The sequence below is a fragment of the Arachis ipaensis genome, chromosome B07 (assembly GCF_000816755.2).
Source record: "Arachis ipaensis cultivar K30076 chromosome B07, Araip1.1, whole genome shotgun sequence".
Lineage (NCBI taxonomy): Eukaryota > Viridiplantae > Streptophyta > Magnoliopsida > Fabales > Fabaceae > Arachis > Arachis ipaensis.
In genome coordinates, this window is record NC_029791.2 from 8,135,921 (window position 1) to 8,142,852 (window position 6,932).

Consider the following 6,932-nt stretch of genomic DNA (forward strand, 5'->3'; position numbering starts at 1 on the left):
AAAATAACTACATCAAATGACATTCCAAACTAATAATTATCTACTAACAACTTAAGACAAGTGAAATAAAAGAAAATTCTAAAAGTCTATAAGTTATCTATTGCATACTAACTATACAAGCTATATTCTACTTCTTCATTACTACCCTAACCATAGTTATATACACACATTTATCTATATAGAATTTTTAAAATACAATAAAAAATTAAACTAACCGCAAAGCGGCTGCCCCAACATAATGCGAAGTGTCGTTACTAGCTGCGCACGCCATCATCGTAAGTATCGATTATATGCTCAAAAAGAGATAAAAGGGAAGAAAAAGTAGTTGAAAAGTTGCTCGGTCAAATTTTGTAAACGAGTTATATATATAGCCGATTCTAAGTCATATCTCGTTTACACTGTGAGCGAGATGAAGTTACACGTATTTCATTCACAGTATAAACGAGATATACACGTGTGATGTTTACGTGTCTTATCTCGTTTATATTATAAACGAGATACGTATAACTTTATCTCGTTTACAGTGTAAACATAATATGACTTGGAGACGAATTTCAGTAATAACTTTTAAAATTATTTAATTCGATAATTAATACATTTATTTTATTTATCAAAATAAAAAATCACTTCATCATTCATATATTTGCAATTATGAAGACTTGAAATCAAGATTTTTTTTAGAGTGGGACGTGTTTACTATCTGTACTAATCCCGTATTTGTCATTTTTATACTTATTTAATAAATAAAAATATAAATTAATAGACACTTTAATACTTATTAATATACTAGTCAATATAATGTCTTTAAATTTTTTTAATATCATCCTTACTTTAATCATCAATGTTTAATTTTTCTTACTAATTTCATTTGTTATTTTGTTATTTTTTTAAAATTAAGGAGAGGAGAGAGACAAGAAAATTGCATATTTTATTTTTAATAGCAAAATTACAAAAGTGTAATTTTCATGCACATATTATATTGTGTATTCAAGTAGACTGACCATGTTTGAATTATTCATTCTGTATAGATAAGAAAGAATGTAAATTGAGGATTGAGGCGAACTTTTCCTTTAAGAATCACTACAAGAGAAATGAGATTTAGTGGCGGTTTTATAGGAATTAACGGCAGTTTTAAATCGTTGCAAAATTAATTATCAACGCTTCGAGAACCGTTGCAATATGGGACATGGAGATTTGATTTTGCGGCAGTTTCACTGAACCGCGGGCACAACCACAGCGAAATCCTTTGAATAGCGTCAGTTGATTTAGCGACGGTTTAGAACTGCCGCTATTTGGCCAACCTTGAACTCAATGGTATTTTTCGGCCATTTTGAACCACTGCTATTTTGTTGATCGTTGTATTTTTAAAAAGAGTAATTCTCCACATACAAGTGATTTTTCATACAAGTCATACAAGTCATTTATAAACACGTCGTTTCACGTTTTTTTGTGTCTCTTTTTCTTCTTTTTTTTCCGTGCTTCCTCTTCCTCTTCCTCTTCTTCTTCTTCTTCTTCTTCTTCTTCTTCTTCTTCGGTGGAGGAGGATAGCTGTATGCGGCAGCAGCGGGGGCAGCGGCGACGGTGGGAGGAGGGGGACGAAGGGGTGGGGCGTAAGGCGGTTGTTGAAGGTGGAAGGGGGTGGGAAAATAAGAGGGATCGGAGGAGTAGGGGAATTGAGACGAGGAGGAGGAAGATGAAGAAGGGTTTGCCATGGAATTCGATCGATCAGAATATTTGGGATTGAAATTAGGGTTTGTTATTTCAGACACATGTTAGAAGTTCAGTGTTTATTTCCTTTGATTTGTGTGCTGGGTATGGGGCTCGGGCAATGGGTAGGTTTAGGTTATTATTTCCGACGGAAAATTTTAAATTACAGACGAAAAATCCGTCTGTAACCATTTTCAACAAAAAAAATTAATTTTTCCGACAGAATTATCGACGAATTCTCTTTTCTGTCTGTAATTTATGTTAATTTATTTTTTTATTTTCCGACAAAAAATTCCTCTGAAATTCCGTCTGTATTTCCGTGAGATAAAATTCGTCGGAAATATCCGTCTGTAATAACTAATTTTCTAGTAGTGAGAAACCATGAAAATCGAAAAAGAACAGAAGGAGATCGAAGGCAAAGAGAGAACGCTTTTCCATACAAATCATACAAGTCATTTATATTCACGCTTCTTCTTCTTCTTCTTCTTCTTCTTCTTCTTCTTCTTCTTCTGCTTCTTCTTCTTCTTCTTCTTCTTCTTCTTCTTCTTCTTCTTCTTCTTCTTCTTCTTCTTCTTCTTCTTCTTCTTCTAACGCGCGTGTTAGGCCCAACTTGTAAGACTTGTAAACAAAAATGACTTGTATGTGTAGCATTCCTCTTTTAAAAATGTATTCGCAATTTATTTTCGACTATTTTGTAACCGCCGCTATTTGCCCGGCTAAATGGCCGTAAAAATACTATATTTTGCACTGGCAATCAACGCTTTTTTAATTTGAATGTACTAGGTATTATTTTTTGTTTTTTTTTTTAATTTTTCCTGATATTAGAAATCTTAATTATTTTGTAACTGAAAAAATAAATTGATGGGTAAACGACATTAGCAAAATTGATAAAAATATTCATATATTTATCCAAATATCAATAAAGTGTATTCCTTACTAAGAGTTGCATAGTCAACAATAAAAAAAATGTATATTTAACTAAAAAATTAATTTCAAATCCTAAGTTCTACTTTCTATACTCTGTCCCTTCAGTAAATTCATCCATGCAGTCATGTCTAGTGGCAGCTTCCCACCTTGTCTTGAATTAGACATCTCAAGGCACTCTCCATTGCCTGTCTTTTTGTCTTCTCAGCCGCCAGTTCTGCTTGTAGTTCAAGCAGCACCCTTTGGGTCTCCTCTCTTTGAGTTCCATTGCCCGACTGATGTGAATTCGTACCGAACACTTGACTACAAGTCGGTCCGATACCTATGCCACGCACTCTACTCGAGTGCTCCTTTCTAAGAGCTTCAGCAAGCGAATCATTCTGAGACAGTCTACATGATTCATCATGTTGCTCAATCTCCACAATTCTTTCCTACACAGTTAGATAAGCAAACATAAGCATTTATTAGCTAATCACTAATTGAATAGACTTTCAACACAATTTTAACAAACAAAACCTATGAAAAATAACTTAGTGATTCACAACACATTACTTACACCAATAGCCCGAGCTACATCATGGAGATAGGAGCCATTAGGTCGTTTGTGCGTTAAGGTCAACAACTCCCCTCTACCAACTGGACGCCCTTGTCGTTCCAACTGTAACAATATAGCATAAATAGTGAATAGGTAGACGAATAGAAAGTTCAAAAAGAGAGTCGAATGTAAATTACCTCTTCTTCTACGAACCTTGCCAAGCTTTTCGATCCGCCAGTGTGAGTATATAACTGCTTCGATCGATTCACAGCATTTTTCCTACACTTCTTCTATCATGCCATAAAAAGTAAAAGTTATAAGACTCCATTTTTTGACTAAATGTAACATCAATAGACTTTTTTTTGTCATGAAAAAAAATATATATTACCTTTGTGTCTTCACTATAGCGATAATCAAGATACCATCTCCAATGCTCTGCAATAATTCCCGATGGGCGGCCTTCAATATTTTATTCAATAGTCAATTCTGATTTGTAATATTCATGGTACAACCTGTTCCTCGTATCCTTCCAAGCCCTCCCTAGCATTTTTAATATTGTACACTTGATAATTCCTCCACTATCTTCATAATATTTCCTGCACCAGTAAAATTAATTTGTTAGTATGTGTCCAATTAAGATTCTTGAACTCTACAAGAATATAACGTTTTAGCTTTACACATTTGTTATAGATCTTGTCCTTGGAGCGAACTTTTCTCCAGTCTTTCTCGCATATTGGGAATTTGGTGTAGTCAGAACCTAACAATCCGAGAACGCCGCTCAGTATACCAGCTTCATTTCCAACTGGTTGCAATCTCTCGTTGTGTAAACCCCATTAAATTAGTAAATAATTAGTCAATAAATTAAATTTTAATAAGGAAAGTTAAAAATGTGATTTTTATGTTAAATTAGAATAGAGCTCATCAAAACGAGAATTTTGACACTAATTTCAAAAATTTGGCCCAAGATTGGGCCGAACGGGCCAAACCGGTCAAACTGGGCCTGAACTGGACCCATGGGCCCAACCAAGCCCCCATTAATTAGAGACTCAGCGTCACTTTCTTCCCCAAAAGGAGATTCATGCTGCAAATTTGAAGAGGGGAAGAGAACGCTTCTCAAACCCTAACCTTCACTTTAATCCACCATAACTTTTCCATCCGAGCTCCGATCGCCGCACCATTTGCGGCCACGCATACACCGCGTCGAGCTCTACGAATCTACCAGAATAATTTCATAGGTAAGCCACTCTATCATCCCAGTTCTGCTACCCCTTAATTTTCAAAAATTGTGAGTGCCCAAGTTGAAGAATTTGTTGATTTTGGTTCTCTAGGTTCGAATTAGCTTGCGGAATTCATTGAACTTGGCTCTCTTGATCTGTGGGTATGGTGAAGTCTCTAAACTTAGCCAATTCTTGATTTTAGTATGTTAAATTCTGAATTTTAAGTATGTACGTATGATATATATATATATATATATTTGGAACTTGAATTGTGGACATTGGAGGCTTGGTGGAGGATTGGTGCCAAGGCTTGGTGATTTTGGACATGTGGGGCTGTGTGTGTGTCTTTGGTGTTCTACCTTGATCAATACGTGGAAATCGGCCAAGGTATGGTTTAGGTTTCGCGTATTTAATATATAATATCGCGTGAAAACTTAGGCTAGAGAACCATAGGATAGGTTGGAATGATTATGTAGGTTGGAAGCTTAGCATTAATGATGTTGATTGATGATATAAGTTATGTATGTGTTGGTAACCATAATTCTTTGGTGTGTGGATATTGTTGGCAAATTGATGATATTGGTTGTATATGTATGTATGGTAAACTGTTGATGATTATGTTGATGGAGGTAAGAAACTTAGGGTGTGGATGGGTAAATAATTGACGTTTGATGGGTTGTGATTTGGTAAGTGGATAGTAGAGTTGTATGAAGATGTTATGATATGTGTTCTGCTGAATATATGTATAGGAAGTGGATATTGAACTTGATTTTGATGGAAGTGAGGTTTGAACTTTTTGAGAAAATTGGTTTTTAGCCGAACTTCGGTGAGTCATAACTTGGCTTCCGGACCTCCAAATGATTTCAAATTTATTTTATATGAAAATTGGGTCCGTAAAGTTTACGCCATTTGAAGAACAGAAGGAAAATGATTTAAAACAAAAAAGTTATGTGCATCAGAAGTTTGGGGGTCAAAATTTCAAATTCTGCAGTTTTTCCAACTTAACAAAATTTTTGGAAAGACGTACGCTCACGCGTACGCATGACCTGGGATTTGCGTACGCATTCAGTCGCTCGCGACGTGACCAACCCTTTCGGGTTAGGATCCACGCGTACGCGAGCAGGGAGTATGCGTACGTGAGTAAGCCTTTTCGCACGACCACGCGTACGCGTGGCCCCTGTTCTAGCAAAAATGGATTTTGTATTTTTAAGTCAAATTTCAAGCTTCTAAACCTCTATTTTCATCATTTTAGCCTCAAATTATAGTGTGAGCTCTAGTAGTAAGATGGAGATAGGGAATTAAGGTAACTTGGGGGCGAAGTAAAGTAGGAGAAGTGGTGAAGTAAATATGAAAATGAGTATATTTGGAGTGTATATAATATTATGGCCCATATGATATGATTATGCAAAGATTTACAATGATTATGAACATTATTTGGCATTATACACTCAATTGATCTGAGATACGAGTTTTCCTGTGTAAAGTATCGTGGCTTGCCACCACGTGTTCCAGGTCAAAACTCGATACTCTGTTGACCCTACGACGTAAGATGTGGCTGGGCACTCTTAATTCCCAGGAAGGTTAACCCCCATTGAGAAATTTTATATATTTGATAAAAAACTATGTATAGACTCTTGGGGATGCGCGTCGGGAGACAGTCCAAAGGTTTAGCAAACCGGACTTGTCGGGTTGTCTTGATAACTGACAGATGAGCCTCATCAGCTATAGGACAGGCATACATCATGTGCATTTTATTTGTTTTGGTTGCTATGCATTATTTGGGATTGCCTAATTGAATATATCATGTTAACTGTTATATTTGCTACTTGCACTACTTGTTTCCTACCTGTGCTTGCACTTGTCTGTTTGTCTGTCTTTGTAAACTCACTAGAGATGGAGGAACGGAGGAAAGGTGGAAAGCTTAGGGTTGAGATTAAGTTAAACTAGGGTTTAGAATTCCCTAGATACTTACCCATTTTATGGTTTCTGTTTAGTAATTTAAGCTTTATAATCTAAGTGTCGGTGCTCTAGGATTGTCTCTGGCATTCCCAAGACCTTATATCTTACATGTGTGGCACCTTTACCATGCTGAGAACCCTTGGTTCTCACCCCATACTATGTTGTTGTGTTTCAGATGCATGTCGAGAGGCACTTCGCTAGGTGTCTGGACTTCTGAAGCAAAGTGGTATCTGGGTTTCTTTTTGCTGTATAGTTCATATGTATATATACTTAGCTTTCTCTACGAATGACTTGTTTATTTTGATCCTCTTAGAGGTTTATGGAGAGTTAGGGTTTTGGCAATGTATTTTGGGTCTTAGGATATGTATATATATATATATATTCGTAAATACTCTCCGACCAGCCTTAGCTTCGCAGGCTGAGTTAGGAGCTTGTTATTTTGTACTTTTGGCCTTCTATTCCCACATTATGTTGAGTTATTGGTGCGTACGAACCCCACACCTTCGTACTATTGTACCAGCAAGTGCACTGGATCGTCCAAGTAATACCTGAGCGAGTCAGGGTCGATCCCACGAGGATTGTGGTTTAAA

General features: G+C 36.4%; 1 protein-coding gene and 1 long non-coding RNA gene across 4 annotated transcripts in view; both read right to left on the minus strand.

Moving 5' to 3' along the window:
- LOC107608908 (MLP-like protein 28) overlaps positions 1-6,932 on the minus strand; it is a 32,507-nt gene that overhangs the window by 13,320 nt on the left and 12,255 nt on the right. The window lies entirely within an intron of this gene.
- On the minus strand, positions 3,017-3,730 carry LOC110264838. 3 transcript variants are annotated; one of them, XR_002351094.1, is made up of 4 exons: positions 3,555-3,730; positions 3,364-3,456; positions 3,184-3,289; positions 3,017-3,062 (listed from the first exon to the last, which is right to left on the minus strand). It is a non-coding gene; the product is annotated as an uncharacterized LOC110264838 (long non-coding RNA). The 3 variants fall into 3 exon arrangements; XR_002351095.1 differs by having other exon boundaries at positions 3,033-3,057; positions 3,188-3,289; XR_002351093.1 differs by lacking the exon at positions 3,017-3,062 and having other exon boundaries at positions 3,165-3,289; positions 3,555-3,725.